At 40.3% G+C, this 11,328-nt stretch overlaps 1 protein-coding gene across 1 annotated transcript in view; it reads left to right on the top strand.

Annotated features, from left to right (window-relative positions):
• Nucleotides 1-11,328, top strand: part of SVEP1 (sushi, von Willebrand factor type A, EGF and pentraxin domain containing 1) — a 186,264-nt gene that overhangs the window by 1,186 nt on the left and 173,750 nt on the right. The window lies entirely within an intron of this gene.

Raw genomic sequence — 11,328 nt, 5'->3', positions numbered from 1 at the left:
GCCCCGGGGCGGCTGCCGGCGCCGCCGGCGCCCGGCGAGGACGCGGCGGAGAGCAAAGTGGAGCGGCTGGGCCAGGCGTTCCGGCGGCGCGTGCGGCGGCTGCGGGAGCTCAGCGAGCGCCTGGAGCTCGTCTTCCTGGTGGACGAGTCGTCCAGCGTGGGCCAAGCCAACTTCCTCAGCGAGCTCAAGTTCGTCCGCAAGCTGCTGTCCGACTTCCCCGTGGTGCCCACGGCCACGCGCGTGGCCATCGTGACCTTCTCGTCCAAGAACAACGTGGTGCCGCGCGTCGATTACATCTCCCACCGCCGCGCGCACCAGCACAAGTGCGCGCTGCTCAGCCGCGAGATCCCGGCCATCACCTACCGCGGCGGCGGCACCTACACCAAGGGCGCCTTCCAGCAAGCCGCGGTAAGGCGCCCGCCCCTCCCGGCCGCGGCCCTCGCCCCCGGCCCTGCCCACCCTGTGCTGCCGGCTCACCTCCGACCCGGGTTCCGCCTCGGGCAAGCCGCCGCCTCCCCACGTCAAGTCCCAGTGCCCAGAATCAGAGTCAAACCCACCTTCCTATTGTTGAGAGGGTCCCAGCGGGTCGTGGATTTTAACCGCTTAGCGAGATGGCAGGCTCCTCAGAGCGGTCTTCTTTGAGGGCCGTCTTAGGAAGGGGTCCTTAAGATGCGGTTCACGTTCACACTTGCAGGGGACAGACCGTGTCCAAGCTGGAACAGGTGAGTGAGTGTGTTTTATGAAGGGTCTCTAAAGGTAAGAGGTAGAGCGAACTGAATAGTTCAATTCCTTTTTTATTTTATGCTTTTGATACTCGTTTAACTGCATGCGTTTTTTATTTTTACTCTGAGACCTTTGCAGGGTTTTTAGCATCTGGAAGAGGAAGTCAGTTATAGAGGATGGACTTTCACATAATTTAACTTTTTCTGATTACCAAGTAATACATATTCAGTTGAAGAAAATTCGGAACATACAGAAATGTCTGACACATACCAGCAAGCCAATTATTTGTAGAATGAATGAAACAGAAAGGAGGAAAAATGAGGGGGGGGGGTGGAACTATATCACCCTTAAAAAACTGTTTACATGTTGTTGAACAGCCGCCCAGCGTGCACGTTTGTGCGTACTTTTCACCACAGTGGTGTCCTGCTGTTCTGTAGCCTGCATTTTTCATTTGTTAGATCAAAAATGATCTGCACTCGTGTATTATGTATCTAATGTAGCTATTCGATAGCTACATTAGCTGCATACTATTCCATTGAATACATACACAGTCATTTATTTTACCTGTCACCTGTTATTGGACACTTAGGGTTTTTATTAACTAAGTTATGATAAACACAAATATTTGTGCACCCTTTTGATTACTTCCTTAGGAAGAATTTCTGTAGCGGTTCCTGATTTAAGAATATGAACATTTGTAAGCTTCTTGATGCATAGTGTCCAGTTCTTCCTTGGAGGGTCCTGTACATTTACATTTCCACCAGCAGAGTATCACAGCAGTAAGTTTGCCATATGGTCACCAAGAACATGCACTATTATTTTAGATATCTTTGCCAATTTTGTAGTTGTATAGAGGTATCATTTCAGCAAATTCACATTTTTAGTTTTGTTGAGGATGAACGTTTTCCAGTACATTTACTGGGCATTTGTATTTTTCCTTTGATAATTACCTGGTCATAGTTTTTGCCCATTTTGCACTGATAGTACATGTTAGGTTTTTTTTCCCCTTAATTTGTAAAAGCTCTTTATATAGTAAGATTGGTAATTCCTATTTGTATATGCTGCAGGTGTTTTTCCAGGTCACTGCGTTTTACTTTTGTTTATTGCAGTGCTATTAGATGGATGATGTAACTTTTTATATATTCAAATCTATTAAACATTGTCCTTAAGATCCCATATTTGCTTGTATTCTTAGAATGGCCTTTTCATTTCCCAAATTGGAGAAATGTTTTCCATTTAACAGTTTAGTCCATCTGGAACTTATTTTAGTGTATGGTGTGACAAAGATATCTAATTTTATTTTTTATTAAGTAGTTAACAAGTTATCTTAGCATCATTTGCTTGAAAGCTATCCATCCTATTCTAGTTTAATTGAATGCCACTTTTATCATCCACTAAATGCTTATGGGTATTTGATCTTCTGGCTTTCTATTAGTTTGTCTTATCTATTTATTATTTTTAAGCTCTGTGAAAGTGATTTAATTATTATAACTTTACAGTATATTTAAATATCTGGCAGTACAAATTCTCCCTTTTTCTTATCCCTTTTAAATCAGTTCTTATGTACTTATTACTTACTATGAATTTTTAATTCATTTTCACATATTTCAAATGAAAGCAACCAGGATTTTAATTTCAATACAGACATATTGAATTAAGTTGTGGATTACTTATATTTTATAATAGTCCCCTTCAAGTAAAAAATATGGTATGTCTTTATATAAACAATTCTTTTTATATCATTTAGTGAACTCGTAGATTTCTAGTAATTAAGTCCTGCATAAAGTTCCTATTTAGACCTAACTATATTCTACTCAATATTGCTACCATGAATAGCAGCTTTTCAGATTCAATTGTAAATGATTATTCTTGTACAGAAACATTGTTCATTTTCTGAATATATCTTCTCTAACTGGATTCTTGCCGAAGTCTCTTTGGTTCATTTTTTTTTCTTTTAAAATACATTTTATTTTACTGATAATAAATAGTTTATAGGAAAATAATCAGACAAATTTCCTATAAATACACTGTAATATTGTGATACACACCTTTCTTGACTTTTAGCAGTTGTTTAAATAATAGGTATGTTTTTGTGCATGCATAAACAGTGTTTGCTCAAAAAAAGGATTATATTGTACATTCTCTTTTCTAACTTGACTTTCTGTTCCACCGTATTTTTAGTCTTCTTTCCATAACAAGAAATATACTTTTACTTTATCATTTTTCATAGTCACATAGTATTCCACCATAGAATATGCCTTTATTTTTATCATGTAAATAGCTATTATTATATATTTAGGCTGTTATAAACAACACTGTGTGACTAAGTTTTTGCTCATATCTTTAATAATTTCCTCAATGCAAATTTCTAAAGTGAGAGCTATTAATGCATCAAAGAGTATGCCCATTTTTTAAGGCCCTTGGTATATGTGCCAAGTTGTTCTGCAGAAAATTGGCACCAAATTGCACCCCTGTGTGCAGTGCCTGGATCAGTATTTAGGATGCAGCCAACATAGGTTAGTGTCATTTGAACACCCCCCCCTGCCCCATCCCACTTTATATGTGAAAAATAGTCCCATTTTAAATTGCATTTCCTTTTTAGTGAGGCTGTACACTTTTTTCATATATTATTGGCCATATATAGCTCTGCTTTTTTGAATTTCTGTTAAAATATTTTCGGATTATTATCCATTTTTTATTTGAAGGTGGTTCTTTTTCTTATTGATTTGCAAATGCTCTTTGCATCTTAATGGTATTAACCTTCCCGATGCTAAGTATGAGGCAAGTGGTTTTTCTCAGTGTTTCACTTGCCTTCTAAATTTCTTCATGGTGATAACATCTATCATTTTATCAATTGATTGAATCTATTTTTCTTTTCATTTGTGCTTTTTTCATTTCCTATGAAGTTTGAAAAGCTTTTGCCTCCAGGAGATGAAGTAATTCCTTAAAGATGCTCCCATTTTATTGAATTGTTTCACCAGGCAGGGTTCAGTTTTGCAGATCCAGTTCTTCGTTGGCCCCCACTCCAAGTACTCATGAGGTCCTAGGTCTGGCCTTATTCCTGATGTCACCACCCACTCCATCTGAGAAGAGCCTGCTGCATCAGGGAAAAACTCACCATATACTAGCTCTTCTGTTTGGGTTGGCCAGGTTTGTCTGGGGCCTCTGAGTACGTTGATCCAAAACAGTTAAATGGGTAATGAATCGAGTACACACTGCTCGCCTCAAGACCTACTCTGTCTTCAGCTTTCTCCTTCCAAATACTACATCCTGTCTTGGAAAGTGAAATTGCCAAGAAGGTTCCCAGTGTCGTTCTTCAATCCGAATCCATTTGTAATCTACCAAACCGAGCCTTCTCAAAAGTTGGTGCTCGCTGAACTTCCCCTTGATTTTATTTTTCTTTTCTCACTTGGATTGGGTTATGTGAAGGTGCAGGAGAGGGTCAGCTGGACTCAGTCCCTGGTTAACTTGGAAACTTATGTATCTTCACTATAACTTTTCCAAACCTCTGATGAGTATTGTTAGGTATAATTAAAATAGGATATTGGGAGAAAGTTGATAGAAGAGGAGTGATGTTTAAAGATGACATTGGTGGAAGTTTGAATATGGGTTTCTGCATGGGGATCAGGCAAGCCTGTTTCATTGCAGAATTAGTTTGAAAACTGTAAGCTGTGTAGTTTGGGTTTGGATGTGAAACTTAATACATTTCATTGGGGAAATTAGACAGTTCATCAGGTTCCCATGTGTGTGCAGAATGGTATTATTGGAATGGACTGTGCGTGTGAGCAGGGAAATTGAAAATCACAGAGATATTCTTAAGGTTGTTAATTATTTTCCCCAGAAAAATTAGTTTTTCAAACCATTTCTGCTTGAAACTGAATGTCCACACAACTATACACAGACACAAACACAGGCAGACAAGTACAGAAGGCACAATAATGTAGAGATAGATACATGCTTGCTTGCAAGTCCATGACTACCCCTCACAATCCACACACCTTACTCCTCTTATGTAAAAATCTCATTGTGTAGAATTTCCTTTACCAGCATGAAATTTGCTGTTAGCTTTCAGCATATCTGATTGATTAAACAAAAAGGATAACAGTGGAATTGTACAGCTTGATGGGGAGTATATCACACTTTATTTCAATAGATAAACTGCAGTGTAGACCTTTTCTTTTTAGACATTATCCTCCAACACTCATCAAAGAGGGCAAGGACTAAAGCAGTGAATCTGCAGTTAGCACAGATCCTTCCAGAAACACAGTTGATAGAATGGGAGGAAGATTTAGCCCCTTGAACTTAATTACATGAAAACCCTTTATGAAATAAACACAAAGCTCTTCAGATTTTCTTTTCCAAGGAATGACTTTTTCTTTTCTCTCTTTTTTTTTTTTTAAGATTTTTATTTATTTATTTGAGAGAGAGAGGAGAGGGAGAGAGAGAGCATGAACAGGGGGACGGGCAGAGGGAGAAGGGAGAAGCAGACTTCCCGCTGAGCAGGGAGCCCAATGCGGGGCTTGATCCCAGGACCCCAGGATCATGATCTGAACTGAAGGCAGATGCTTAATCGACTGAGCCACCCAGGTGCCCCCAAGGAATGACTTTTTCATAATGACCTTTCTTCTTAGTTTTTCTCGCCACTGTGTATTTATAAATTGCCTTTCCTAAACTGCGTCTTTTGGATTGGCCACACAATGAATGCAAGGCTCTACACCTCTTAAGCATTTCAAGTTGTAATAAAAGCAGAGCCCCTCATTCCTACTTCACTTTTGCTAAATATCTATTAAACAAACAGCACGAAGCTTCCTTTGAAAAAAATTTCTGCTTTTTCCATCATTCCAGAGTTCCAGAAATATGAGCCTCTGGTGGGGAATGTGCTGTCTCACCAAAAATTCGAGCTTTAGATGACCGGAAGACTGGGAAGAGATGGGCAGCAGCTCTTCCTAGCTTTAGGGAAAGAGCATCATTGTGATGTGTCCACACTAGTACACATTCACACCTTTACCAGGAGACAGATCTGGTCTCTCAGCCTTATGGGAGGAAAGGATCTGTCTTTAAGTTTTCTAATAAAATCTGGAGACGTGCAAGATGGTGCTAGATTAAAACGCTGATGAATAAAATTAGGGCCATTTTGTTTTCATACAATAGACCTCTAATAGCCTTTGTGCATTTTCCAGAAGGCTTTCTATTGGTCCAGTGCTGAAGGAGTCAGGGAGGTTTGAGTTTTCCTTTCCTAGAGGAAAGGGTTGGGGGGAGTCATACCGCCTGCAGTGGATTCAGCTGGTCCAAACTTGGAGCATGACTTAGATATCAGGAGTTGCTCACTGATGCAGAAGCTAAGTGGGTTCAATACTGATAAGATATACTTCTAAATGTCCCTCTGGAAATGTGCTCTCTTTTGTGCTGCTTAAACTCTTAAACAATTCTCCTATTGCCTTGGTCTTACATAGGAACTTGTTTTGTCATCCCATACAAACTTCAGAAGTACGAATGAATGAATGAATTGAATGAGTCCTCAGTGCATAAAGTAGAATAATAAGAATGTACACCTTACTGCTTCTGTTATCATTATGGGCTGCTGCTAGTATGTTATGTTTGATTGAAATGCATCGTGAGAACTCTTGGTCAAAGGCTTGAATGCCTAGACACAGAGAGAGGATGGTCTGTTCTGTCCTACTTCCCTTCTGTGGTCAAAGGATAGGAAAGTCTCTCCCATCCCCTACCCCCTGCTTGTCCTCCTGGTACAGATTTGCTCAGAGAGGATCTCTCTTCATCGTGGCCATGGAATTATTAAATGTATTCATTCTTGATCAGATATACCTTTAATTTGTAAAGTGATTTATAACTTACAGTGCTTTCGTATTAAGATTTTACAGAATCAGTTCTGAAGATTCAAGTTTTATAGGAACAGCATCAGATTCTAGAAGAAGTTAGGTTACTAAATGCTGGTCACAAAGCTAAGTAAACGCCACAGAGTCAGTCCTGTCTTCTGACTTGTCATCTTGTCTTTTTCCTCCCCTGCCCGCCATTTCCTATCCTTGCCTACATTTGACCATGTTACCTCCATGTCTTGAGTTATATCAAAAGCTAGGGAGAAGTGGAAGATTCCATTTCTAGAGCCACAAAAGTGTTACATTAAGACATAAAACCAAACACTCTAACTTAGAAGACATAAACCATGGTTTTCAGGCCTTTTCATTTGATGGATATATTTCAATTGGACACATGTGTATACGTGCACATTTGTGTGTGTTTGTACATATATATCTTCTTTTTCCCCTCCCCCCATACAATATATTTTCTAATTCTAGCAGATACTTTGAAATCAGAAGACAGCATTTTTTTTTTTTTTTAAATCTGAGTTTTTGTCTTTCGCTTGACAAATTGGAATCTGTAGCAATTCTGGGTGTGATTTGTCTCAACTCATCAGAATTCCCACCTGGCTCATGGAATTTCCTTTCATGGTCCTTGATTGCTACTCCATGGTCTGACATAGACCAATCATTGGCAGAGCCTGAAATGGTATAATCCCTTCTAGTTTCTCTTCTGAGCTCCCTTTTTAAACCAGTGAATTAGCTGGGAGAAGGTTTAGCTGGATGTAATTGAAACATCTAAAGTACCACTGGCTTAAACACAATAAACATGTTTTTCTGTCTCAGATTGTTTTGAAAATTGTTAGAGGGGCACCTGGGTGGCTCAGTCAGTTACGCGTCTGCCTTCAGCTCAGGTCATGATCCCGGGGTCCTGGGATCAAGTCCTGCATTGGGCTTCCCACTCAGTGGAGAGCCTGCTTTTCCCTCTACCTGCCGCTCCCCCCTGCTTGCGCTTTCTCTTTCTCAGACAAGTAAATAAAACAAAATCTTTTTTTAAAATGTTAGAAAATTCTAATACGGCAGGAAGGTAATGTCTTCAGAGATCCAGAGTCTTTCCGCCAGCTCTCTGCTCCACCATTTTCAGGTCACCTCAGTGGTCTAATATGGCTGTTGGAGCTCCAACCATCAGGGGCTTATCCCAGATCCCAGGGAGGAGGACAGGGCGAACACAGTCACATCATTCTTTCAGGAGACTCTGTGGCCATCCACATAATACTTCCGGGTAGATCTCATTTGGGACAACTTGGGCTCATGCCCATCCTTGAAGAGGGAGGAGAGGATGGACGCTGAGGAAGTAATAAGTAGTCTTTTTCCATACCAGTATGTCAGGAAGAGCCTGCGTCTAACCAGGGAAATTTTGGAAATCCCACTTCATTTCTTTCTCAAATGGCACTCAGCTCAAGACGGAAGACCCGGGCCTTGCCTAACTGAAACATCTTCACTCTTGTGCTCGATCATATTTCTTTTAATAAAAACTATCACAGTTCCAGAGCAATCCATTTAAATTTTGGCAACAAAAACTACTGATGTTAGTTTCCCAGGAGCCAGAAGCTTCTAAATAATATGGCATCCACTCCCAAATAAAATATTGTACTGAAAGTGATGGAGAGAAAATGCCTACTACAAAATAAAATCAGTATTTTTTTTTTTATCATGAATTTAGTAAACCCAAGTCAGTGTTTCTCAGGAAAACATGGTGCTTCTTTCGCTTTTCTAGAGTAAGCTGTCAGGTTGAGAGACCTCTACATTACAAGGAATTTCCTGTTCTGTATTGTGTCTGCCTTCCCCTGATTTTTGAGACTGTTCTCTAAAGCTCCCCAGGCCATATGAAGAATGAATTTCTGGCAGGGACTCTGCTTACGCACAGTAACCTTCTCTGGTTTGGAGGCCAGTTGCGGATAGGGAAAACTCTGTGAGAGCTGGTGATGTATGTTGGATGTTGTTACAGTGCTTCACTTGAAATGAATGATAGTGGTCAGAAGGTGAAATCTGCAACACATTAGTAGGTATATTTTCTTATCAATCTTCATAAAAAGATTCTTAAAGGATGTATCTTCTTTGCTCTCTGTCCTTCTCATGAGGTCATCTGAGCAGCTGCTGTTTTATTTGTGTAAAGAGTTAAGCAATAAAGATTTTTCAAATTTAGACCATATATTTCTTTCAGAGCTGCAGGAGTCGTGAAAGCTACACACTTGAGGATAGATTCCCATTACTATATATGTTGCAGTGGTGTCAGCTACCTTGTTTCTGGATGTGAATAGACGTAATCCAAAACGAAGGAAAAAATAACTTCCCACAGTATTAGTAGAGAGCAACATTTTAAAGAAAGTTCTTTGCAGAACCTATTCCATGATTGAATCATTTACAAAGCAAAGTTAGTCTACTTAGTAAATTTACTCAGTCATTGAATAAGTAAAATCCACGTTGGGTATTTTTCCAGTTTTAAGGTGCTGCTAGAGTATATAAAATAAATTTTGAGATCCATGCATTTTTAAAAAGATTTTATTTATTCATTTGAGAGAGAGAGAGAACACGCACAAGCAGGGGGAGTGGCAGAGAGAGAGGGAAAAGCAGGCCTCCCACCAAGCAGGGAGCCCGATGTGGGGCTCAACCCCAGGACCCTGGGATTGACCTGAGCCGAAGGCAGATGCTTAACCGACTGAGCCCCCCAGGTGCCCCTGAGATACGTGCATTTGATGCACTGCTTCCTTCATTCCTGCTGAGCCACTCCTAACAGCCTTCATTGTATAATAGCCATCCTGCAACGCCTTGTTATAGGTTATATTGGCTGCTAATGCAAAATGTAGTTTTTAAAAAAATTTCAAAGGTGATATTTTAAATGTATATACATGTATGTGTCTAAAATGTGTACACTTTATTTTTTCAGATACAAACTTTTTCAAATTTTCATTAGCTCCACCTCTACACTCAAGTGTATCCATACTTCCTTACATGTATTAGAGTGAGGGTCTCTACCTTCAGCCAAGAAGACCTTCCTCCAAGTCTTTCCTCTTCTTTCTTATGTCTTCAAGCTCTTCCTCTCAATGTAGAACATTCATAATACATCTATATATTTAAAACTTGGTGGTTTTGAGCCTTATGTTTCCAGAACATTATGATAAATTGACAGTATGTTTACAGAGTCTTCAAAGTAAAAAAAAAATCTTAAAACCAAGTAACTACCAATCAAGGAATTTCTTAGAAAATACTAACTTAAGACATACTCAAAGATTCTGTGAAAGGATATTCATCCCAGCATTACTTGGAATAGGAAAAATTTAGAAACAATCTGGCTATGGTTTGGGAAGACTCAGTAAATTATACCTTCCTTCACCTCTCCTGAGTTCTAGATCAATTGAATTAATACAACACAAAAAGCAGGTGGAGAATCAGACATGCCCTTGTCTCCTGTGCACGGAGAAGGTGGCTTAGGTGCACAGCGTCCTAATACTGAATCTTGAAATTAAATTGACTTGCTTCACCAGGAACAGACAGTTCTGGACGTGTTGGAGCTTGACTTTGTAAAGGGGAGAGCGCTCTTTCCCGGCAACCAAAGGCTAGAGGGAGCAGCTGGGGAAACCTTCTTCCCCAGAAGAGTGAGAAATGGTGGTGTAGGGGGACCAGAGGGTAACTGGTGGCTGACACTCCACACAGAAACTAGAGGCAGTTAACCATGAAGTTCCAACAACTCACCACGATTTAAGAAAATACTATATCTACACTGAAATGTATTGTAGTCAATAAAATCGTATTTTTAAAAACTAATGACATAATCAGTCAAATAGCATATTAAATCAGCTGAACTCTCTGTGGGTGTTTACCATCAGTCTATAAAACCACATATATAACCTAGGTCCAATTTCATTAAATATCCACACTGAGAAGAAAAGCTGGGAAGAAAAAATTTAAATTATTAACAGAAGTTATCTACAGGTAGTATCTTTACCTATTTAAATCTATCCATTTCTCCTGCGTTTGGGAAAGGGGTTACAGTGAACATGGACTGCGTAGTAGGAAGTAAAACATCAGTGTCTACCTGGGCGCAGGTGATTGAAGACCTGCCTTTCGGGTATCCGGAGGCATAGCCTGAAGTGATTGGGCTCAAGTGTGAAAATCCTTTTATGTTCCCGCTTTTATCTTATATATTCGGGAGAATATTGTGTTCTATTCCCCAATACAGCTCTGCTTTAAGAAACAAAATGACACTTCAGGGGCACCTGGGTGGCTCAGTCGGGTCATGAGCTCCAGCCCTGCCTGCGTGGGGCTCCTTGCTCAGTGGGGTAGTTGGCTTGAGATTCTCTCTCTCCCTCTGCTCCATCTCCCTGCTCTCACTCTCTTTCTCTTTCTCAAATAAATCTTTACAAAAATAAATAAAACGACGGTTTCACTTATTATCTAAGAAATTGAAATGATACGGTTCTAGTCTTTCCTTCGTCAGATGCCAGGTGCTGTAGCGTTAAGTCTCTTGGGGCTGGAGAATCATACTGGGTTGAAAGCACTGGCCTTTCGGATCGGTCACTCACTTGAGCTGTCCTTCTCCTCTCTCCTAATGCCACTCTGGATCTTGAGAATCCAGATTCACATACAACTCAACACACAGACGATAGTGTTTGTTTGTTTGTTTGTTTGTTTGTTTGTTTCACTGCTTGTCAAGCTAGTTATTCACTGAGGAGAGGAGCCTGGACAGCTGGCCATGATGTGAAGCAGAGAGGCGTGTTGAGGCTACAGA

This window comes from Ursus maritimus, unplaced genomic scaffold (assembly GCF_017311325.1).
Source record: "Ursus maritimus isolate PB19 unplaced genomic scaffold, ASM1731132v1 scaffold_17, whole genome shotgun sequence".
NCBI lineage: Eukaryota > Metazoa > Chordata > Mammalia > Carnivora > Ursidae > Ursus > Ursus maritimus.
Note: the sequence above shows the minus strand (reverse complement) of the source record. Positions and strands in the feature narration are given on the sequence as shown.